Source organism: Myotis daubentonii, chromosome X (assembly GCF_963259705.1).
Source record: "Myotis daubentonii chromosome X, mMyoDau2.1, whole genome shotgun sequence".
NCBI classification, from domain to species: domain Eukaryota; kingdom Metazoa; phylum Chordata; class Mammalia; order Chiroptera; family Vespertilionidae; genus Myotis; species Myotis daubentonii.
The window spans coordinates 24,840,786-24,865,677 of record NC_081861.1 but is presented as its reverse complement, the minus strand read 5'-3'; the positions used below and the strand labels follow the sequence as shown (position 1 = coordinate 24,865,677).

The window sequence follows — 24,892 nt, the reverse complement described above, 5'->3', positions numbered from 1 at the left end:
TCTGCTTGGGTATTTTTTCCTATCTTGTCTTCTAGCTCACTGATGCAGTCCTTTGCTTCTTCTAGTCTATTGTTGATGCTTTCTATTGAGTTCTTTATAGCAACAATGCCATTTTTCATTTCTTTGTGTTTCTTCATTTCCTCTTGGTTCTTACACATATTGTTGAATTTGTCTTTCATTCTTTTCAGCCACCTTAAGACCATTTCTCTGAATTCTTTCTCTGACATATTGCTTGCTTCCTTTTCATTTACTTCCTTTTCTGGTGATGCCTCCTTTTCTTTCATTTGGAGGCCGTTTCTTTGTCTCCCCAAGATCTCTCTTCTCCTGGTGTCTGGTTATGTAGCTCTCTCTCCTGTGTTGATTTAAAGACATAAAATACAACACAACAAGGCACAATGCACAAGGAACTGAACACAAATGTATTCACAATACTAATAACTCCAAATAAAGGTGAGCACCTGAGAAAAGAGAATTAGGAGATAAGAAAAGAAAAAAAAGTGCAAAAATTATATTTGAGAAAAGGAAAATAGTAAGTGAGAGAAGAGAATAAAAAAGAAGGGGGGAAAAAACTATTTATATGGGGAGAAAACTTCAGTAGAACAACAACTAATCCCAAAAAATACAAACAACAAACACCCAGAGGTGAATGCAAACTACAAACAACTAATAATAAGCAAGGAGAGGAAAAACTGAAGCAAAAAATAAAGACAAAAACAAAACAAAAAAAGGGAAACAATCTGACACACAAGCAAAAAAACAACAATCTAATCAACAATCAAGCAAACAAGAACAATAAGACAAAGAGAAAGCAGGGCAAAACAAAACATAGTACAAAATACAAAAAAAACCCCAAAAAGTAATAACAACAACAGAAAAAAACAAAATAAAACAAAAAAAAGGGAAGAGAGAAAAAAATTTTGATAGTGAAGAAGGCGAAGAGAGAGGTGTGTATGGACTTGGAGCAGGGGATTGGAAATTAGATTTATAAGTAAGACGACTTTTTAACAGGTTGTAAAAAGAAGGAATAGGGAAAATCTAACACATGAATAGAGTGAAAGAACAGGACAACAAAAGGGGAAAAGTGAGGAAGAGAGTGTTGGCATAAAGGTAAAGTTGAGATAGAGTAAAATGATGCTAAATGTAAAATGAAAATAGAATGTAGAACATTAATCCCAAAATAAAATAAAGAGAAAATAAAATGACACTTAAAAATGTTATAATAGTAGTAGTAATAATGCTAATTAAAAATAAAAAATATAATAATTAAAAAGGTAAAATCAAGTGAGAAAAAAAGAAAAAAAATAGTTTCTTAAGTAAAAGGTGAAAAAATAAAAATGTGCAGTAGGGAAGGTCATTCACTTCCTTTACTCTTCTGTTTGGCACGCTTTTCCTGTCAGGTAGTCAGGACAGTATTGAAGTTCCCTGCGATACACTATTCCTCTGTGTTGTAAACCACAATCCTGATTTTAAAGCAGGCAGTATTTCTTTGTTTCCCAGACTGCCTGTAGTTGTTTTTATACAAGAGTCAATTTGTGATTCAACCCCTGGGTGGCAGTGTTTCTAGATTGACCTCTGGGGCTATAAGTCCTCCCTAGCCAGTATTTAGATTTTGTTTTCCCTGTCGCACTTAATACTGGTTTGGGAGGATGGACTGCCCTAGAGCTGGTTCTCTGATCATTACTGCCCGCTCTGATCCTCAGGTTCCACAAAAACAACATTCACCTGCAGTCTCTGAGAGTTTCCCCAATTGGGTGATCCTATGTATTGGGTTAAGTAATCAAAAGCAAGGATTTAAAGAGAAAAAAAGAGTCAGAGTAAGTGCGTGAGCTCGCAACTTTTGCCATCCAGCTCTGCGTGCAATTCTCCATATGTCTCTTCCTCATGTCCTTTTTCCCCTGGCACTAAGCAGCTGGCACACTGGTAAAATCCGAGGCTGCCTTTTTGCGCCCAGTCCAGCTATGGGCTGATTTTTAGAGTTCCCTTCTGCCAGCAGCCCTGCAGATCATCTTCTACACTTGCAGATCACACTGGCCCAAACGGCTGCGGACTTTGTGGGGCACAGACTTCCCCCGCACACATTCCTCTCTCCAACCTGGATTGCAGACCTCACCTTTCCCTAGGCGAAATCTGACTTTTCTGTGAGGAGGAGCAGGGCTCGTCAGAGTCCACGTATTCATGCTGCTTGAGATCCGGTGTTCCTGGGTTCGTAGCTGGTCCCTGGGTGCCGTAGTTGCAGTGTCCCTGGATGTATATGCTTCCAATAACAGCCACTCTCCCCTTCAAGATGGCATGGTCTCCGCAGGAGAGCTGGCTGCTCTGGGAGAGATTTCAGCAGCAGTGGAGGCTACCCGGTTAGGGGAGCCCGATCTGGCAGTCTCCAACAGTCTCCTGGAGTATAGCTATTGCTCACCCACAAATTTACACTCTGTGTCCACACCCTCTCCTTTCATTCTCTCACACACTATCTTTCAGTCTGCCGTCCTGTCAGCAGCCATCTTTGAATTTTTTTTTCTCCACACTGTTTTTCATAGTGGTTGTACCAGTCTGCATTCCCAACAGCAGTGTACTAGGGTTCCTTTTTCTCCATATCCTTGCCAGTACTTGTTGTTTGTTGATTTGTTGATGGAGTGGTACCTCATTGTCATTTTAATGTGCATTTCTCTGATTATTAGTAACATGGAGAATTTTTTTACAGGACTCTTGTCCATTTGTATATACTCTTTGGAGAAGTTTTAATTCATATCGTCTCCCCATTTTTTAATTGGGTTGTTTGTCTTTCTTTTGTTGAATTGTATGAGTACTTTATATTATTTGAAAATTGACCCCTTATCAGAGATTATAGATTTTTAACAGAGATAAACTGCCAAACTTTGTCATATAAAATGCTTGAACCCTATCTAAATTTGTACCTTCTAATGTTTTCAATACTCTTTTCCTAATCTTCATTCTTTTTTTAATTAAATCTTTATTTTCAGATTATTACATTTGTTCCTCTTTTTCCCCCCATAACTCCCCTCCTCCCAGTTCCCGCCCCACCCTCCACCCTCACTCCCCACCCACTGTCCTCATCCATAGGGGCATGATTTTTGTCCAGTCTCTTCCTGCATCTCCCACACCCCTTCCCCCCCCCCACCAAGAATAGTCAGTCCATTCCCTTTCTATGTCCCTGAATCTATTATGATCACCAGATTATTTATTCACTTGATTCTTAGATTCACTTGTTGATAAATGCATGTTTGTTGTTCATAATTTGTATCTTTACCTTTTTATTCTTCTTCCTCTTCTTAAAGGATACCTTTCAGCATTTCATATAATACTGGTTTGGTGGTGATGAACTCCTTTAGCTTTTGCTTGTCTGTGAAGCTCTTTATCTGACCTTCAGTTCTGAATGATAGCTTTGCTGGATAAAGTAATCTTGGTTGTAGGTTCTTGGTATTCATTACTTTGAATATTTCTTGCCATTCCCTTCTGGCCTGCAAAGTTTCTGTTGAGAAATCAGCTGACAGTCGTATGGGTATTCCCTTGTAGGTAACTGAGTTTCTTTCTCTTGCTGCTTTTAAGATTCTCTCTTTGTCTTTTGCTCTTGGCATTTTAATTATGATGTGTCTTGGTGTGGTCCTCTTTGGATTCCTTTTGTTTGGGGTTCTCTGCACTTCCTGGACCTGTAAGTCTATTTCTTTCACCAGGTGGGGGAAGTTTTCTGTCATTATTTCTTCAAATAGGTTTTCAATATCTTGCTCTCTCTTATCTTCTGGCACCCCTATAATTCTGATGTTGGTATGCTTGAAGTTGTCCCAGAGGCTCCTTACACAATCTTCGTATTTTCGGATTCTTTTTTCATTTTGCTTTTCTGGTTGGGTGTTTTTTGCTTCTTCGCATTTCAAATCTTTGCCTTGATTCTTGCCCTCCTCTGGTCTGCTGTTGGGAGTCTGTATAATATTCGTTATTTCAGTCCGTGTATGCTTAATTTCTAGTTGGTTCTTTATCATAACATCGAGGGTTTCATTAGATTTCTTGAGGATCTCGCTACATTTATCAGCGGCTTCTAGACAGTTCTTAAGAGATCTTAAAAGTGTGGTTCTGAACTCAATATCCTCCATTGACAGTTTTGTCCTGTTTCTTTGTCTCCTCATTTTTTATGCTTTCTTGGTGCACCCCCTAGTGGTCTTTGTGCACAGTCTTGTTGTAGTTAAGCCTTTATTGTTGTCAGCAATATTGGGGGTGATTTGACCTCCAGGCTAACTGGCTATGAGAGTCCGCTGTGTCTGCAGTGGGAGAGCTTCTGTGCTGGATCTCCAGGGCGGTGCTAATCTAGCCTTTGCCTGAGGCTATCCGGCAAATGGCTCTGTGCAGGGCTTGGGTGGGGAGGGTCACCGGGGATCTACAGGGCGGGCCGGAGCAAGCAGTTATGGCTGCTCTCAGTTCCATCCCTATGGGCTCTGCCTCACAGAGTCCCAGCAACTGCTGCAAACCTCGGAGAGAAAGCTGCCTTTGAGTTCCAACTGAAGCCAGACAGTCCCGCTTCTTCCTGTTTGAGTCTGGGTCCCTAGAGACTCGCCTGGATCTGGAGCTCAGAGTCTGAAACTCCCTCCCGATTGAAAACATCAACCGCGCCCTCTGCCTCCAGCCCACTCCGCGCGCACTCTGCACCTTTGTATTTCACTTCAGCTCTGCGCCTCCTCTGAGTCTGGGTATGATATTCTCTTTCCTCCTAGTTGTAGAATTTCCACTCAGCCAGCCTTCCTGTGGTTCTGGATGATGTCCGTTCTGTCCTTTAGTTCTATCTCTGAAGTGGTTGATCGAGGCAGCAATCTCCAGCGTTAACCTATGCCGCCATCTTGGTTTCTCCTCTTCATTCTTTTAAAATTAAATTGTCATAGGGTGACATTGGTCCACATGAACATATAGGTTTCCAGCATGGGTTTCTATGTTATAAGACCAATATATTACACCATGTGTCCACCACTCAAAGTCAAATCTTCTCCTGTCACTATATATTAGGATCTCCTTTCACCCTCACCCACTTCTCTCTGGCAATCACCACAGTGCTGTTTGTGTTCATGAGTTTCAGTTTTATATTCCACATATGAGTGAAATCATATGGTTCTTAGCTTTTTCTGACTGACTAATTTCACTTAGCATAGTGTTCTCAAGATCCATCCATGTTGTTGCAAATGGTGCTATTTCATCTTTTCTTATTGCTGAGTAGTTTTACATTGTGTATATGTACCACAACTTCTTTATACAGTCCTCTATTGCTTGACACTTTGGTTGTTTCCATGTCTTGGCCACTATGAATAATGCTGCAATGAACATAGGGTTGCATATATCTTTGTGAATACATGATTTTGAGTTTTTCAGGTATATACCCAGGAGTGGGATTGCTGAGTCATATGATAGCTCTAGTATTAATTTTTTGAGGAATTGCCAGACTGCTTTCCATAGTGGTTGTATTAGTCTACATTCACACCAGCAGTGAATGAAGGTTCCCTTTTTTCCACAACCCCTCCAACACTTGTTATTGCTTGTCTTGTTGATAATGGCCACTCTAACAGGTGTAAGGTGTTATCTCATTGTAGTTTTGATTTGCATTTCTCTAATAGCCAGTGAGGTTGAACATCTTTTCATATATCTACTGGTTATTCATATGTATTCTTGGGAGAGGTTTTTGATTGGGTTGTTTATTTGGTGTTGAGTTTTATGAGTTCTTTATATATTTTGGAAATTAAACCTTTGTTGGAGCTACTGTTTGCAAATATCATATCCCATCTGGTTGCCAGACTCTTTGTTTTATTGTCAGTTTCTCTTTTCTTAATCTTCAGTGAAGAAAATTCTAAAATTTCTGCTCTGGAAAAAAGCTACTCAATCTCAGTAGCAAGACAACAGTGTCTGTGTTCAGTGAATAACAGCCCTGTTTGCTGGCCTTCTGAAATATTGCCACTGCAGACAAAAGGAGTTTCCACAACAGAAGTAAGATGGCTCTATCCCTCTACCCACACCCCCAGCCAGCCAGGTCTAGAAGCAAGAAGCAAAACCCCATGCTGGTCTCCCTCTCTCTCTGAATAGGAACCTGCTTTCCTGAGAGTCCTGATGAATCCTGCCTCTCTGAGGTCTTGGATGCTCACTGCCACTTCACATATCTATTATAGCACAGATTACATAGTACCTTAGAACTATACTGTCTAGCAGACTGACTTCCCTCTTGGAAGACAGGTGTGTTTCTTATTATCATTGGATACCAAATGTCATCACAGTGTGTGGTATATAGTAGGCTCTCAATAAAGCTTTGACATGAATTGAAACTTTGCATAAAGGACGGAGTGCATCAAATTGCTTAAAATTATGCATTAACTACCCAGTGAAACTTCAGTTTGTGTCACAGCTGCTTTTGTGAAATAAAGATTGTCTTTCTTTTTATGATTATTTAAAACAACATTTAAACAGATATAAATGAATTTTTTCACAGTGAAAATGGTCTTGCTTTCATGTTTGAGCAGCAAAACTTTTTTTAAAAATATATTTTATTGATTTTTTACAGAGAGGAAGAGGAAGGGAGAGAGATAGAGAGTTAGAAACATCGATGAGAGAGAAACATCGATCAGCTGCCTCCTGCACACTCCCCACTGGGGATGTGCCCGCAACCCAGGTACATGCCCTTGACCGGAATCGAACCTGGGACCTTTCAGTCCGCAAGCCGACGCTCTATCCACTGAGCCAAACTGGTTTCGGCAGCAAAACTTTTATAAAAAAATGACTGTGAATGCTTATGTGAAATCAAGATCATCTGTTTGTCAGTGATAAAGAGAACACAATGATATTGTATACGAACTGCTATTTCAAGAATAATGAATAATTATATTCAGGGAAGCTCTCTTACTTTCCTAATGGGATTAGCCATACACATGCATTCTAGACACGTGGAGAGAGAATTCATTTGTGTAAACATTATGCTCTTCAAAGTAGTTTCACATGTTACTTCATTCCACTGGAGCTATCATTTCCATGTATCAATTAAGGCACTGACACAGAGAGTGTAAGTAATATGGCCAAGGTGACCCTGCAAATTAACATCAGAGCCAGGGCAGGGCCATATTACTCCCTTCTCTTGTCCAGTATGCACAAGGATTGATGTTTTCTATGTGAGCCATATTAACTTTTTGGAGGTCAACATTAAGACTAAAATTTTATGTGCCAACATGTTAGAGCTCAATATGCATATGGACCCTCTTTCCAAGTGGGTCCATTTTCTATGAGGAAAGAAAATCTTAAGCTCATCAGTCACATTATTAAAGTCAATTAGCTGTTGCTTGAAATTCAGATGGATCTGTCACTGTTCTTCCTGCCAGAACTGATTTGCAAAAGGAATTGCAGTCCATATTCTGTTGTCAAAACAGTCCTACTTGCTGCTTTTGCAGTTTGCCCCTGCCTTTGTCAAAAAGGATTGCAGAATGCTGTGTAGGCTACTTTGAAGAGTCAGACAAGCTGATGTAACTCTTAACAGCCCTTGGGTCTTCCAATAAGGACAAAAAGGAAACCTGAGAATTTTTGTATTTGTTTAGATGGTTTGTTTTGTATAGAATCCAGGACTTTGAAAGGACCTCACACATTACTTAGTCCAGTCTCTTTTCTATACCCTTGTGGAAACTCAGTGCCCAAGAAGTAAAGTGACTTGCTCAAGGTCATGCAGATAGTGGCAGAGTCAGGACTATAATTGTAATCACCTATTTCCAGCCCAGTGTCCATTTCTCTAATTGCAGCTGAAGTCAGAGTCAGCTCCATTCATATGGTCTTATAATTATTACTATTAATAAAAATATCGAACTTCTACCAAACACATTCTATGTTTCAAGCACTGTGCTAAGTGCTTTATATGTATTGTCTCTCATGTTTAAATGACTTCTTTAAAAAAACACACAGCAAACCGGTAATAATTTACTGTCTTCTTTCCTTCTAAGGAAAAAATATGAAAACCTTAACATTGTTTGTTAGCACCCTATGATGGCTCCTCTTGGGGTTTGGCTTTGTGGGGTGCTTGCCTTCAGATGTTGCTCAATTTTCTCTCTCACCAAGCTATCCCATGGTTGGTAATAAATATTGTCAATAAGAGAACAAGATTCTAAATTGTTCTTTTTTTAAAAAAATCCTCACCTGATGATGTTTATTGATTTTTTTTAGAGAGAGAGAGTGAGAGAGAAACATTGATGTGAAAGAGAAACATTAATTGGTTGCCTCCTGGACATTCCCTTACTGGGGATCAAACCTGACACCCAGGTATGTACTCTGACTGGGAATCAAACCCACAACCTTTGGTGTAAGGGACTACACTCCAACCAAATGAGTCACCCAGCCAGGGCCCAATTGTTCTTTGAGCTGGGTTTTTAATCTGAAAAAAAAATCAGTCAAATGATCAAATTTACTCATGTATTTATTCCTTCTCATATATTCCCCCTCTATTTTATTTTGAGAATATTATTTTCCCTTAACAAATATCATCTCTCCTTTCCCCTGTAATTTCCTTATCTGCCTTTGAACAGCTTGCTAGAGGAGCTTTTTTTTATTCAAGCACAATGGCTTTGGCCTTTCTAGGGAAGACAAAGGGCTAAATTAAAAGCACAGCTGGTAAATTGCCACTGGGTGGGGTGCTGAGACTTAGTATTCATTCATTTACCTCTGCCCAGTTGGCTTCCCCTAACTCTCTCTCTTTTCTCATCCCTTCAGGGCTGAAAGTAAAGAATCACCAAGTTCTTCATTTGTATTTCAGGTATCAGGGCTATAGCAAGTGCCTCCCTGAATTTGTCTCCCCTTGGACCAAAGGTGAAAAAGCCCAGAACCATGATCTCAAGAACAGAGGAAATTCAGAATGTAAATATCAACTTTCAGTTACACTTGCAAATCTCTTCCTCTCTTAAAAATACCATACCTCAATTTCTACCTCTGTGAATGCATTATTTTGTTAACTGAAGAGATAATTCAAACTGTAAATAAATTATTATGACTCAGTTTAGTGGAGGAAAACTTCTTCACTTGTTCATTCATTCATTCATGCATTCATGGAATATTTACCATATTCTAAGCACTATTTTAAACTCTTGGGTAGTAAAGATAAATCATGCAGTCCCTGTCCTTGAGAAGGCATGATTTCTCTAGGGTAACAGCTATTTAATCAGGTTTTGATGCAATATAGCAATTGCGGTGATAAAAGGTACAAAGATGAGAAATGATTGAACTCCTGTATTTTGATAAATTAGGAGTGTATGTGTGCTATTTATAAAAGCTAAATGAAAGTTGATGAGAATGTTTAGATTATCTCTTGCCTTCTCCCTTCCCTTCTGCCCCTGTTCCCTTCAAGCTGTTTTAGAGCAACCATATCTTATAGGAGGGTTCATCTATCCAGAGATAGGCTTGTCAAGAGATTGAAAATTCAACATTTTAATAGAAAAAAACTGTTACCATTTCAAAAAATGTTCAACTACCCTCCTGACACTACAAAATGTTGGAGCCATACTTTCTTGGGTCACGGGGCAATACTGATACTTTAGAGAAATACAGGATAAGTGCAGTTATGAATTCCCATGTTATTAAAATTCATTTTTGGCAGCCTGATTTCATTCAGATCTAGCCTAAATTTCAGATCCTGGAAACAGGTGTGTTTCAGAGTGTCAAGTAGGTCAGGGGGAGGGGGCTGCTTTGGGAGACTCTATTCTCAGAATTGAGTCATAGGCATAAAATAACCCCAAATGTAAACAAAATAGACAATAAAAATAAAAAATGCTTTCAAAATTTTACTAATATCAGAAAAATGTGAAAATTCTAGGCTGCCTAGGGATGGTTAACGCTTTGTGGTTGTATTAAATTTGGACATGGGTGTCGTACTGGTTGGAATTAATTTCCATTGAAAGAGCAGTGATACATAACATGCAAGATTATGAAGGATAAACAAGATTTATTAATTCTTTTTGGGAACTACGTCACTACTAGTATAATCACTACAAATGTTATCACTTTCTACGTCAGAGTCAGTATTCAAGGTGCCAAAATAAAACTCTTCATCGTTACTTTCAGATTCGCAGTACCCTTCTTTTGGTAACTTTCTTTTTGCCACTTTGGAGTATTATTTTGAAATATCTTAACAAGCGAGAATGCCTAATTACAGTTAAACGTAATTTGTAAAGCTTTATTTGAAATTCTGCAAAGTATCTCCGAAGCTTGTCGATTTCTTCACTCTCAAAAGGCGACTGACTCGCTATGGTGTTTTGCATGGCGAGTGTGGAACGACCGCGTTTGTTTATATTGAGTTTCGATATCTCTGATTTGTCAGGGCAATGTTTTGGTTCGTGACAAGGTCGCTTAGACACTTAAGAGCTTTCAGAGAAATTATGAGCTGATACATGAATGCATAGAGTTAAGATTCGTACGGTTCCTTGCTGTGGTGGCTGAGAGCAGACATACGACCAGAACGGTTAAAAAGCTTTGGTGGCTGAGAGTAGACAAACGACCACAAAGGGTTAATTGTATGAAGTCACCAATGTTACTCTATAATGTTTAATGGGTTTTAACTACTTAAATAAAGATAGAAAACACATGCATATAGTATGTCAGCTACTTAGTATCTTTTTTTTGTTTAGGGATTAAATGGAATGTTGTTTTTATAATTTATTTTTATTGTTGAAAGTATTACAAATGTCCCCTCCCCCCATTAACCCCTTCCACCCTACTCCTGCACATCCCAGATCTTCACCTTACTAGTATCCCTTTCTTGAGGCAACCACTGTGATCAATTTCTTATGTACCTCCTTAGAGATATTCCATGTATATCTATAAGCACATATAATGAAATTATGATAATTATTTTGCTATGGCTACCCAGTTCTCCAAATACTTTTACTAAAAAATCCACATTCTCCCCACTGATTTGAAATAACTTTATCAAATATGAAATTCTCATATGTATTTGTATCTATTTCTGAATTATGTTTTATTTCATCAACATGACTATAAATTCATGCCAGTACCATACTGTATTTATTTATTTATTTATTTATTTTTATTGTTGAGAGCATTACAGATATCTCCCATTTCCCCCCCTTTGCCTCCCTCCACCCAGCTCCTACTACACCCCAGGCCTTGACTGCACTATTGTCTGTGTCCATGGGTTATACATATCCTATCTAATAAAGAATATGCTAATTGACCCTCATGCCGTCCCAAAGATGATTGCGCACACAGCCAACAAGGTGGGAATATGCTAATTGACTGTCACACCCTCAATGATGGTGGCACCCACAGCCAATAAGGAGGGGATATGCTAATTGACTGCCATGCCCTCAAAGATGGCGGTGCCCACAGCCACAAGATGGCAGCACCCAGTCCCCTCAGCCCCCCAGATACCCAGGACCGGCCCAAAGTGCAGGCAAGCCTTGGATGGTGGTTGCCCAGACGCCCAGGGCCAGCCCTAGGTGCAGGCAAGCCTTGGATGGCGGCTGCCCAGACGCTCAGGGCTGCCCGAGGCTCAGGTAATCAGGGCCAGCCAAGGCTTGTGCTCCTGGCAGTGGCAGCAGCAGAGGTGTGATGGGGCGTCACCTTTCCCTGATTGCCGGGTTGCCTCCTGCCCCTGAGGGCTCCTGGGCTGTGAGAGGGAGCAGGCAGGGCTGAGGGACCCCCCTCCAATGCATGAATTTTCATGCACCAGGCCACTAGTATGCATATAAGTTCTTTGATTATTCTCTTCCCACACTCTCTAGTCCCTCTAAGATAGGTCAGTCTGTTCCATGCTTCTATGTTTCTGTACCCATTTTGTTCATCAGTTTATTTGTTTGTTAGATTCCACACATAAGTGAGATAATGTGATATTTGTCTTTTTCTGACTGGCTTATTTTGCTGAGCATAATAATCTTCAGGCATATCCAAGCTGTCTCAAAGGGTAAGATATCCTTCTTTTTATAGGTGCATAGTATTCCATTGTGTAAATGTACCACATCTTGTTTATCCACTCATCTACTGATGGGCACTTGGGCTGTTTCCAGATCTTCACTATTGGAAATGCTGCTGCTATGAACATAGGGGTGCATATTTTGTTTCTGATTGATGTTTTGGAATTCTTAGGAGATATTCCCAGAAGTGGGATCATTGGGTCAAATGGCAGTTTAATTTTTATTTTTTTGAGGAAACTCCATACTCCTTTCTTTAGTGGCTGTAGCAGTCTGCATTTCCACCAGCAGTGTACAAGGTTTCCCTTTTCTCCATATCCTTGGCAGCACTTTTTGTTTGTTGATTTATTGATGGTAGCCATTCTGGCAGGTGTGAGGTGGTATCTCATTATAGTTTTAATTTGCATCTCTCTAATGAGTAATTAGTAATGTTGAGCATTTTTTCATGTGTCTCTTGGCCATCTGTATGTCCTCTTTGGAGAAGTGTCTATTCAGGTCCTTTTCTCCTTTTTAAATCGGATTGCTTATCTTCCTTTTATTGAGCTGTATGGAACTCACTATATGGGAGAACATATTTGCCAATGATACATCTGATAAGGGGTTAATTTATAAATTATATAAAGTACCACATTGTCTTAATTACCACACCCAGATTTATAATGCATTTTAATTGAGTAATTTCACACCTCGCATTACTTTTCTTTTCCAGAAAATTTGAGGCTATTCTGAGTTTTAAAATATATTTTTATATCTTGGTAATTTGTTTTGGATTTAGAGAAACCTAACCATGATTTTCCTGCTATTATGTGTTCATAGAGGCTAGGTATATAGGTAAATGTGACCAACTACTGATTTTAATTGAGTCAAATATAAAGATATAAAATGCATTGTGATATCTTTTACAGTTCATGTAAGTGCTTATGAATCAAATATCAGTATGCCTATTCTACTTCTAGCCATGCCAGTTTTTAACTGTGAAACCATGGTTAAGGTATTTCACCTCTCTAGGTCTCAGTTTTCTTATTTATAGAAAATCCAATTCTAAAAAATTTATTGTTTAATAACCAAATAACTTGCAAAAGAAATTTTTTTAAAAGTTTCCAGGAAAGAAAATTATTCAGAACGTTGGGACTACTATCTATTAATTCCAGTAATTTAGTGTTTCAATTCTTTCAGTTCTTCTGATGTAAGTTTCAGCTAGTTCTCCTATGTAGTTCACATTGTCTCTTTGTAACACTTACTAATCTTCCTTTTTACCAAAGAGAAAGCCAGGCCTCAGCTCAGTGCTTTCAGCAGGATATGGTCTTTAGTTAAATTTAATATTGTTTTGTGATTGTATTTATGTTTATGGCTATATTCTACACATTGCTAGAAATACTGCTTTTCCACTAACTATAGTGACCAAGTTTTCTTTTAAAATAAATGTATTTAAGTATAAAAAATTAACTCAACTTCTAGAAAAATGTTAAATAATAATAAAGCTGATACACATATAGGAAAAATCATGAAGGTCATTTGAGAATGATTAAAGTTTGGTTAATAATGGATTATGTGATTGAGGCAAAGACTGGCTAGGTAGTCACCAAATCCAATTTCTTTTTATTAGTCACATAGGAAAATTATATTTTCCAGACTCTCTTATAGTAAACTTGGGGCTAGGTGAGTGAGTTCTGATCCATGGAATGTGAGTGAAAGTGTTGTGTCTCGCTTTTAGGCCTGGCTCCTAAAATATCGCATGAATTCCTCTGCTCATCCTCTCTTCCCTTGTCACTAATTGTAGAGTATCTAGTGGAGGACTCTAAGACCATAGATGGCAGTGAAGCCAGTAGATGCAAGGAGCCTGAATGCCTGAGTCTCTGTTTGAGGAGAGCTGCCCAGGATTGCTGCTGGGAACATGAAATAACCTTTTACTGCTAAGTCACTGATATTTGGGGATAATTTATTACAGTTACAGCAGTTAGCCTATCCTAATACAGTGACCTCTGAGGACTTAAGTACTTTTCACAATGACTTACCTATGCATGGAGAATACTTAGTAAATGTTTGTTAAATAAGTGAATTTTGTCCTATTTTAATTTGTCTTTATTCATAATTGTCAAATGGTAATGTTTTTAGGTATGGGATTGAGGTTTCAGCTGAAGTCCCAATCCTTGTTTTGTGACACATTAGACAGTTCCGGTATCCTAGATGACCTTAGCATTTTCAAAATAAAATTGGTTTTAATTACTGTTTTAAAATATATGTCCTATAGCACCTTTAAGATCAAGGTGGGTGGGACTGAAAATATGGCACCTATTGCCCAAAAGACTGGGAGTCTGCCTTAAAATATGAATATGAATTCCATGTTCTTACAGAGTTTCTAAGATTAAATTATTTAAGAGTCTGCTCTAGAGTAGACCATCCCTCTGCCTTTAGAGGGAACTGTTTTTCACCCTCATAGACACAATAGCTGTTTGTAACTTAAAAAGTAACAGCAAGCCTCCGGAGGTGAGGTTTCCTTCAGATATTGTATTCTAGGGTCTTAGAAGTTTCATATTCAGGAAACTCTTCTGTGGGGAGGATCAAATAGAATAGTATATATTAAAGTCCTTTGTAAAACATTAAAGTACTATACAACTATAACATTATTGTTAGCCATTGTTCTACTAATAAAGCCCATTTCCTCTTCTTCTGCCCTCTTAATCAGGTAAAACAATTTTCTTCACAGGTCACCCACTTAAAAGAATACCACTTGAAAGGCAAGTGAGAAATATCTACATTGCAGATTTAAATGTCCAAGTACTTGAATTAGAGGATATGCTCCTGGAATAGGTGCCATAAGTTAAAATTGAAAAATCAAGGTAATTTTCCTATAGAGAACACATTATTGGAGGTAGTAAGGTGAAATTGTTTCCAAATTCTGAGCCACATTTTCCTTATCTGAAGAATGTGGGAAATGATAGAACCTCTCACACAGTGCTGTTGTTATGATTAAATGAAATAATGTATGTGGCACACATAAGACAATGTCTGGAACATAAAGAGAGCTCAATAAACAGTAGCTCTAACATTATGATGATGATCATAAGCACAGGCTTTGGAGCCAGACTGCCTAAGTTAGTCTTAGATCTGCCATGTGCTAGTTGGGTAATCCTGAAAAAGCTGTTTAAACTCTGTGCCAGATTTCTCTCATTTATAAAATGGGAATGATGATAGGGTCTATGTCATAAGGTTGTTGTGAGGATCAAATGAGACAATATATACCTTAGACCTTTCTCCCCATCCACAATGGAACTTCCTGAAAAAGTTATCTCCCCCTCTGGCCTCTTTATCATTTCTCACCCTCCACTGGTGATGGTCTCATCAAAGTCACAATTAGCTTCATTGTTCATAAAGCCTATAGACATGTTTGATCTACATCTTACTTGACCTGTTTGTAGTATCTATCAATAAACCCTGACTGATTCTTTCTGGAAATACTCTTTCCTGTGGCTTCCATGACACCACCCTCTCTGGGTTTCTTCCTCCTCTTCTTTCTTATTTTTCATTTTCTTTCTTCCTTTCTTCTCTCTCTCTCTCTCTCTCTCTCTCTCTCTCTCTCTCTCTCTCTCCCTCTCCTCTCATCCATAGGTGCACGATTTTTGTCCAGTCTCTTCCCGAATCTCCCACACCCCTTTCCCCACCCCCCAAGAATAGTCAGTCCATTCCCTTTCTATGTCCCTGATTCTATTATAATCACCAGTTCATTCTGTTCATCAGATTATTTATTCACTTGATTCTTAGATTCACTTGTTGATAGATGCATATTTGTTGTTCATAATTTGTATCTTTACCTTTTTCTTCCCCTTCCTCTTCTTAAAGGATACCTTTCAGCATTTCATATAATCCTGGTTTGGTGGTGATGAACTCCTTTAGCTTTTCCTTATCTGTGAAGCTCTTTATCTGACCTTCAATTCTGAATGATAGCTTTGCTGGATAAAGTAATCTTGGTTGTAGGTTCTTGGTATTCATCACTTTGAATATTTCTTGCCATTCCCTTCTGGCCTGCAAAGTTTCTGTTGAGAAATCAGCTGACAGTCGTATGGGTATTCCCTTGTAGGTAACTCGGTTTCTTTCTCTTGCTGCTTTTAAGATTCTCTCTTTGTCTTTTGCTCTTGGCATTTTAATTATGATGTGTCTTGGTGTGGTCCTCTTTGGATTCCTTTTGTTTGGGGTTCTCCACGCTTCTTGGACCTGTAAGTCCATTTCTTTCACCAGGTGGGGGAAGTTTTCTGTCATTATTTCTTCAAATAGGTTTTCAATATCTTGGTCTCTCTCATCTTCTGGCACCCCTATAATTCTGATGTTGGTACGCTTGAAGCTGTCCCAGAGGCTCCTTACACTATCCTCGCATTTTTGGATTCTTTTTTCATTTTGCTTTTCCGGTTAGATGTTTTTTGCTTCCTCGCATTTCAAATCATTGACTTGATTCTTGCGCTCCTCTGGTCTGCTGTCGGGAGTCTGTATAATATTCGTTATTTCAGTCCGTGTATGCTTAATTTCTAGTTGGTTCCCCAATATAGCATCGAGGGTCTCATTAGTTTTCTTGTAGATCTCATTAAGTTTATCGGCGGCTTCTAAACAGTTCTTGAGAGACCTTAAAAGTGTGGGTCTGAACTCTATATCTTCCTTTGACAATTTTGTCCTGTTTCTTTGTCTCCGCATTTTGTTATGCTTCCTTGGTCAAAAATCCTTAACTTCTCCAGTTCACGTCTAGGTACATCATGCCTATCTATCAGGGTCTTTTCACATCCTTTGAGTAAACCACTTTTCTCCACTCTTATTCCATCTTTTACCTGGAGAGTATTACTAATATCTCAAATCTTTTTTAGATATCTCTTCCTCCATTTCTGGCCACCTGAGACTGGCTTAAACACCTCTTTATGCTCCCATATTACTCTTGGGTCTTTCACTCCTATGCCCACCTGTCAAACTGAATTAGAATGAACTGTTTCTATGCCTGTGTCCTTAAAAATGTAAGTCCTTTTCGGCAGAGAATATGTCATTTTTAATATTGCGTTTTCAGTAATTAACACAGTTCCTGGCTCATGGTAAATGTTCAGTAAACATTTTTGGAAAGTACAAACATATTACCTAAAGGACAATAGCCCATTTTATCTAGAAATGTCATATAGCATAATTTTTTTATTTAACTGCTAGAGGCCCAATGCATGAAATTTGTGCAAAAGTAGGCCTTCCTTCCCCTGGCTGCCAGCACTGGCTTCCCTCTGGCACCTGGGACCCCAGCTTCCCTCACAGCCCTGGCTTCAGCCGGAAGGTCATCTGGAAGGACATCCAGAAGGATGTCCAGTCTAATTAGCATATTATGCTTTTATTATTATAGACTAGAACCTGTTGCACAAAGATTCGTGCATTAGGCCTTCCTTCTCCTGGCTGCTGGCACCGGTTTTCCTCTGGCACCCAGAACCCAGGCCTTTGGTTCAGTCGCAGTGGAGAAACCAAGCCTCTTCAGTCTTCAGTATTCAGTCTTCAGTCTTCAGTCTTCACTCTGGAGGGGGGAAAATGGCAGAGGTTTAGACGGACGTGTAGGTGCCTTGTCCCGGAGCAGATAAGGGCGAGCAGCTGAAATGGGTAACATACAGCCCGAATAAGCAGAGGAGATTCAGCTGAGAGACAGTCTGTAGCCAAGAAAGACAGAGAACTCCGAGAAAAATGGAACGGTTAGAGGCTGAGGCTGAAACCTCTCCAGGTGCGCCAGCTCAGCCGTGGAGACTGTGCCATCTTGAGTGGCTGTTACCGGCATCCAGAGACCAGCTACTAACCCGGCAACAACGGCTCTCAAGCAGCGCGACTACGTGAACTCAGAGGAGCCCTGCTTCTCCCCACAGAAAGCAAATCCAAGCAACAGCGGCCTCCTGATCACCACACGCTCTGTCTGAGGAAGAACTGCTGTGTGTGAAGCCTCCCTCCACCAGCCAGAAGAGCCACAACAGCTGTGAACAGCACCCATCAGAGGACCTGCTACCAACAGAGGAGCAGCTGCTACCACAACCACCCAAGGAGCAACCACAGCCCGAGGAGTCACTGCCACCTAGGGAGCAGCCACTGAACGACTCAATATCTATATATGTCAGTGAGATCAAACATGGGTAGACAAAGAAATCCCCAAAGGAAAGAAAAGGAGGACTCGCCAGAAAAGCAGCTAAGTGATACAGAGGCATGCAACATGACAGAAAAAGAATTCAGAATAGGGGTCCTAGAGTGCATAAACCAGATGGAGGAAAAAATCGACAACCTCTGCAAGAAGCAAGAAGAAACAGATGAAAAAATCAATAACATATTCAAGAAGCTAGAAGAAACAGATGAAAAAAATCAACAACTTAAGTAAGACCCAAGAAGAAATGAAGAGCGATATAGCTGCAATAAAAAACACCATTGAAAGTATCAACAGTAGACTAGGAGAAGCGGAAGACCGAATTAGTGAATTAGAAGACAAGGTAAGCAAAACACACCCAAACTGTACTTCAATTGGAGAAAAAAATTAAAAGACAGGAGGAGAGCCTAAGGGAGCTTTGGGACAACATGAAACAAAACAACATACGAATAATAGGGGTGCCAGAACAACAGAAAGAGGAACAAGGATTAGAAAACCTATTCAAAGAAATAATATCAGAAAACTTCCCTGAGGTGGGGAAGAAAAAAGTCACACAAGCACAGAGAGTCCCAAACAAGGTGAACCCGAAAAGACCAACACCAAGACACATCATAATTACCATGGCAAATGTTCAGGACAAAGAGAGAATCCTACAGGCTGCAAGAGAGAGACAGACAGTTACATACAAGGGATCTCCCATTAGATTATCAAATGATTTCTCAACAGAAACACATCAGGCCAGAAAAGAATGGACGGAAAGTGATGTAAAGCAAAGGACTGAATCCAAGAATACTCTATCCAGCACGGCTATCATTCAAAATTGAAGGGGAAATAAGAAGCTTCACAGACAAAAAAAGGCTAAGGGAGTTTATCACCACCAAGCCAGCAATGCAAGAAATGCTGAAGGGGCTGGTGTAAAAACAAGAAATAAAAAGCTCAGAAGAAAACAGCCACACAAAAAAAGAAATGGCTACAAACAAGTACCTTTCAATAATAACTTTAAATGTAAACGGGCTAAATGCTCCAACCAAAAGACATCGAGTGGCTGAATGGATAAAAAATCATGACCCATACATTTGCTGTCTACAAGAGACCCACCTCATTAGAAGGGATGCACACAGACTGAAAGTGAAAGGATGGAAAAATATCTTTCAGGCAAATGGAAAGGAACAGAAAGCTGGGGTAGCAATACTTATATCGGACAAAATAGACCTCAAAGTGAAGGCCATAACAAGAGATATGGAAGGCCACTTCATAATACTAAAGAGATCAATACAACAAGAAGATATAACCCTGATAAACATATATGCACCCAATGCAGGAGCACCCAAATACATAAAAAACTTCCTGGAAGATATCAAAGGAGAGATCGACAACAATACAATCATAGTAGGGGACTTTAATACACCACTGACATCACTGGATAAATCTTCTAGACAAACAATCAGCAGTCTTCACTCTGGCCAGAGCCTTCTGTTTTCGCTCTGTGCCTGCATATGCAAATTAACTGCCATCTTTGTTGGGTTAATTTGCATAGTTACTCTGATTGGCTGGTGGGCATAGCAAAGTGACACCAATTTGCATGTTTCTCTTTTATTATTTTAGATAAATCATAAACCTGTTCACCTTAAAGTTTTCCAGAGAATATGTAAATCAACATAAGAAGGCAGTACTAAAATGAAACTCCTTCCTCTCCTGAAAGAGTTTTCACATTAACTACCAGTTGTCACTTTTGTATCTCCCACCCATGTAAAATTGTTATTTTTCTGGATATAAATATCAGATACTTAATTAAATAAATTCAGTACCTACTACAGGACCCAATGAAAACTGTCATTTGGGGCCCAGAGCCAGAGAGATAATCTGTTGTTCCAGAGTATATTTGAAAACAAACTATTATGATGACATAATTTTTGCACTGACTGTTGTTGAAATGCTGTAGGAGTACCATGGGTATGGTTTGCTAAACTCTGGAAGGGAAATCAGAGGAAAATGAACAGCTGTAAAGTGAAGAGGAATGCTCACCCCATGAGGGAGAAGAGGATGAGTGGTTCCATCTTTAGCTTGGGTCATTACAATGTGATTGGCAGGATATATATTTGACTGACTTTCATCTGCCTCTACACTGTCTCTTGGAAATGTTTTTCTACCACCTTAGGAGCAGGAAAAATGTATCAAAAACCAAATTTTACAGGCAATACTGTGAAATTGGACTTGTTAGTAATGTATCATGCTCAGAGTATTTCCATTATAGCCTGGTGAACTCATAACTTATACTTTTTCTGTTGTGACTTTATTTTGTATTTTAAACTCTTAAGAAGTAATATATGAGACACAGGATGTAGCCAAGAACTGGAAGAATCTTGGCCAAATCTCAGACAGAGGCCACCCAGTCAGAACTTTTCTAGAACTTGGGATCTGAACTGAGGTGTTTGAATCCCCAGGGCCCAGGCCAGTTAGCACTTAAAGACTGAGCTGTAGCTATGGAAGGGTGTGTGTGTGTGTGTGTGTGTGTGTGTGTGTGTGTGTGTGTGTGTGAATGCAAAAGAAAATATATGCTTATAAAGAGATACATAATCAGCTCTCACCCAAATTGTCAAACCCTCATTTTTGCAAACAAAAATTTTTATACTTTCTATGAACTGTGTGAGGTACTGAATTTCCTTCATTAAGGATCTGATGTTTGCAGCCAGAACAATAATAATTGTGAGCTTGTGTGTCTCCATGTGTGTGCTATAAAAGTGACAACTGGTGGCCAGTGAGAAAACTCCTGGAAGAATTCACCTCAGAATATATCCAAATTAATGTCACCTGGTGTCTCTCAGTACTCTCCTTCTAGTTGTTTATTTGTTTTTAAAATCTGTATTGTTGAAAGCATTATATATGTCCCCCCTTTTCCCCACTGACCCATTCTAGCCCACTCCCACTCCCTACTCCTGTTTAAAGGTGTTGAAATCAGGGCAAAAAGAATACTTGTCTCCCTTTCAATCACATATCTAAGTTGGAATTCATGCCATGAACTACTAAAGTTCCTTTCTGGAAAGAACTTCACTCACTTTGAAATAGCAGTTTAGAAAACCAGAAGCTCAGCAGCTATGGAATTTCCTCTCTTTACTCCTATCCATCCCAGCATCACAGGCATGCCAAAGCAGTGAGAAATAAGTCACAGGAAAGAATCCTGTTCTTGGAAAAGGGAGCCTAGTCCAGCAGCTGGTGGAGGATGTGCTCCATTCTAGTAAGACATTTTTTCAATCATAAAGAAAAAGATTGTTTTCTTTTGAAAAAAATAAAAATTTAAAATTTTAACACTATCAGTACTAAGGGTTACATATTAGTATTGGCTTTTTAATTCCAAAACATATTGGGACTATTAGAAGATTCAAGAAAATGTGGAACCATTATAGACTATTTTTCAAAGTATTTTTTTTCAAAGTTCTTTTGCAGATTAAAAATTTTGATGAAGAAGGTTCTTCATGGCTTGACCTGGCCCCCATTTAGCTGACTTGGAAAAGGCCTTACACACATCACATATTTGTACAATTGGAACCAGAGAGGGAGCCAGATTTTTTGGTGCTTAATGCATTTAAACATTTTTTGGGGGGAGTATATTTCTAAAAAATAATACAAAAATACCTTAGCTTGTAAACTTTGTAATAACACATAACCATGTGGACAAATTGCAAGGGCCCCTTCTAGTTATGGGTCTTGAAACTTAAACTACATTAGCTTCACAGTAAATCTGCCTGTGTTTCCAGCATTTTGAAATGCTCATGTGCTCAGTAGAAAGGATGCAAGGAGGGTAGAGAAAGGCATGTTGGTGATGATGAATGTCAGTGTAGTAAAAGCAAGAAAATAAACCCCAAATTGTTTAAAGAAGTGGGAACTCTCCATAGTACATGAAGAAAACACTAAATTCTTGAAAATGTTCAAGGCAGGTTGGTCTCTACTCTCACATATAATTAGATTTGTTATATGTTTTTGTTCTCTTGGTCTAGTCTCAAAAAATACTGTTCTGTTTCTTTATGATCTTCCATGAATAGAATTGGTACAATCCTAAGATAGCTACTTAAAAAACTCTTCATTGCCGAGATGGGAAATGTCCACATTAGTGTTCATCTCTGTGCATACTGCTCTCTTATTTAACCTCACAAACTTTACTTTGCCATGTTATTTGATTGCCTGAAGGAGGAAAATTACCTCATGTACTTAAAGCTTATTATTAACCAGCATTTTAAGGGTTAGAGAATTTAATGGTATTACATGAATTTTGATTCATGAAGGTATTAAAATGGTATCCTTTTTTGATCCAAATACATTTGTCTTTATTTTTTGTTTATTTATTTTTATTGTGGACACTATTACAGATGTATCCCGTTATCCTCTCCCCTTTGCCCTTGTAAAACTTGGACATAACTTATGAAGTGGTTATATATCCTTTTAAAAAGCCAACATTCCACAAATCACAACATAGAAAGTAGCTAATTATTTCTGGAAAACCAGAGGAAATTTTAAAATACATTTACCAAATGTAAAATATGTGCACTGTTGGAACCACCATTTTCCATGAACAGTAGCTGTGCTAGGTAATTTAATCATGTAGCGTTAGTTGTAAGGAGCAATTTCAGGGGACAATTTATTTCTTGAAAGGCTTCTAAAATATAGGTGGCTGTTTTTTGAAGAAAACCTGCTGTATAAAAACCCAAACTTTACAAAATTAGGAACTTAAGGGGAGATAAATGACATAATAAGTTATTATTTTCTTTAAAAGAGTAACACAGAGTTTCTTTAAATAACATATTTCTCTAGTGTAGTTCTAATGTAGTAGGAAGACACTTTTTACAGCCTTGGCTTCAAGCTGGCTGTGCTCTTGGAAAGCCTGTTTTTCACCTCTCTTAGACACAGTTTTTTCTTTGGCAGAATAGGGATTACAACCTGCTAGATTAATTGTTTTGAGGATTTAATGAGATACTGTGTGACAACATGACCAACATAGTGCCTGACATGTGACAATTACTTTATAAGTGCTATCTGAAAGTACTGATTTAGAATATTTCTTGTAAGGGGATTTACTTCTCTGGGTATTTTTACTTATTTCTTGGATAAATTTTTTGGTTGTTGTTTTAGGTTTACTAATGACATTTATTATGGTAAGAATGAAAAATACACTTATGCACACTTTAGTGAAAGTATTTTTAGTGAGCTGTGTTTAATAGCATTTCATAAATCCATTTATTAGAAATAAACCCCAGAGCTCACTTCAGCAGCACAAATACTAAAATTGGAATGATACAGAGAATATTAGCATGGCCTCTGTGCAAGAATGACCTGCAAATTCGTGAAGCATTCCATATTTTTACATCAGGCCAGAAGGGAATGGAATGAAGTATACAAAGTGATGCAAAGCAAGGGACTGAAATAAAGAATACTCTACCCACCAAGACTATCATTCAAAATTTAAGGGGGGTATCAGGAGTTTTGCAGGTAAAAAAAAAGAAATGCTAAGGGAGTTTATTACCACCAAGCCAGCAATGTAAGAAATGCTAAAGGGACTGCCAAAAAAAGAATATATAGAAAGAGAAGAAGGAATAGAGGCATAAAGAGTAAAAATGGCAACAAACAAACACCTATCCATAATAACCTTACATGTAAACGGATTAAATGCTCAAATCAAAAGAAATAGGGTAGCTGAATGGTTAAGAAAACACGAACCATATATATGCTGTCTACAAGAGACTCACCTCAGAACAAAGGACTCACACAGACTGAAAGTCAAGGGACAGAAAAATATTTTTCAGGCAAATGGAAATGAAAAAAAGGTGGGGTAGCAATACTTATATCTGACAAAATACACCTCAAAGTGAATGCCATAGCAAGAGATAAAGAAGGCCACTTCATAATACTAAAGGGAGCAATTCATCAAGAGGATATAACTCTGGTAAACATATATGCACCCAATGCAGGAACACCCAAATACATAAAAAACTTCTGGAAGATATCAAGGAAAAGATCGACAGCAATACAATCATAGTAGGGGACTTTAGTACCCCATTGACACCACTGGATAAATTCTCTAGACAAAAATCAACAAAGAAACAGCAATCCTAAACAAATCACAAGATCAGATGAAATTAATTGACATCTTCAGAACATTTCACTCAAAAGGTATGGAATATACATTCTTCTCAAGTGCACACAGGACATTTTCAAAGATAGAACACATATTAGGACACAACCAAAGCCTCTACAAATTTAAGAAGATTGAAATAATATGAAGCATCTTCTCAGACCACAATGGCATAAAATTAGAAATCAACTACAATAAAAACAATCTAATACATGGAGGCTAAATAGCATGCTATTAAACAATAAATGGGTTACCAAAGAGATCCAAGAAGAGATAAAAAAAGACATTCTGGAAACAAATGAAAATGAAATAACAACAATCCAAAATCTATGGGACACAATGAAAGCAGTCCTGAGAGGGAAGTTCATAGATCTACAGGCTTACCTCAAAAAAAAAAAAAAAAGAAAAAGAAAAAAGAAAAAAAAAAAAAACAAAGAAAAACTGGTAATATGCTATCTAATCCTACAACTTAAATAACTAGAAAGAGAGCAACAAGAAAAGCCTACACTAAGTAAAAGGAAGGAAATAATAAAGATCAGAGTGGTAATATAAGACATAGAGACCTAAAAAAAAAGATACAAAAGATCAATAAACCAAGAGCTGGATCTTTGAAAGGATAAGCAAGATTGATGAACCTCTAGCCAGGCTCACCAAGAAACAAAGAGAGAGAGAGGACTCAAATAAACAAAATGAGAAATGAAAGAGGTG

The 24,892-nt window shown here is 38.5% G+C and overlaps 1 non-coding gene across 1 annotated transcript; it reads left to right on the top strand.

Annotated features, from left to right (window-relative positions):
- Window positions 1–23,308: 23,308 nt before the first annotated feature.
- Window positions 23,309–23,415, top strand: LOC132225339 (U6 spliceosomal RNA). The gene has a single exon (XR_009450862.1). It is a non-coding gene; the product is annotated as a U6 spliceosomal RNA (small nuclear RNA).
- Window positions 23,416–24,892: the final 1,477 nt, after the last annotated feature.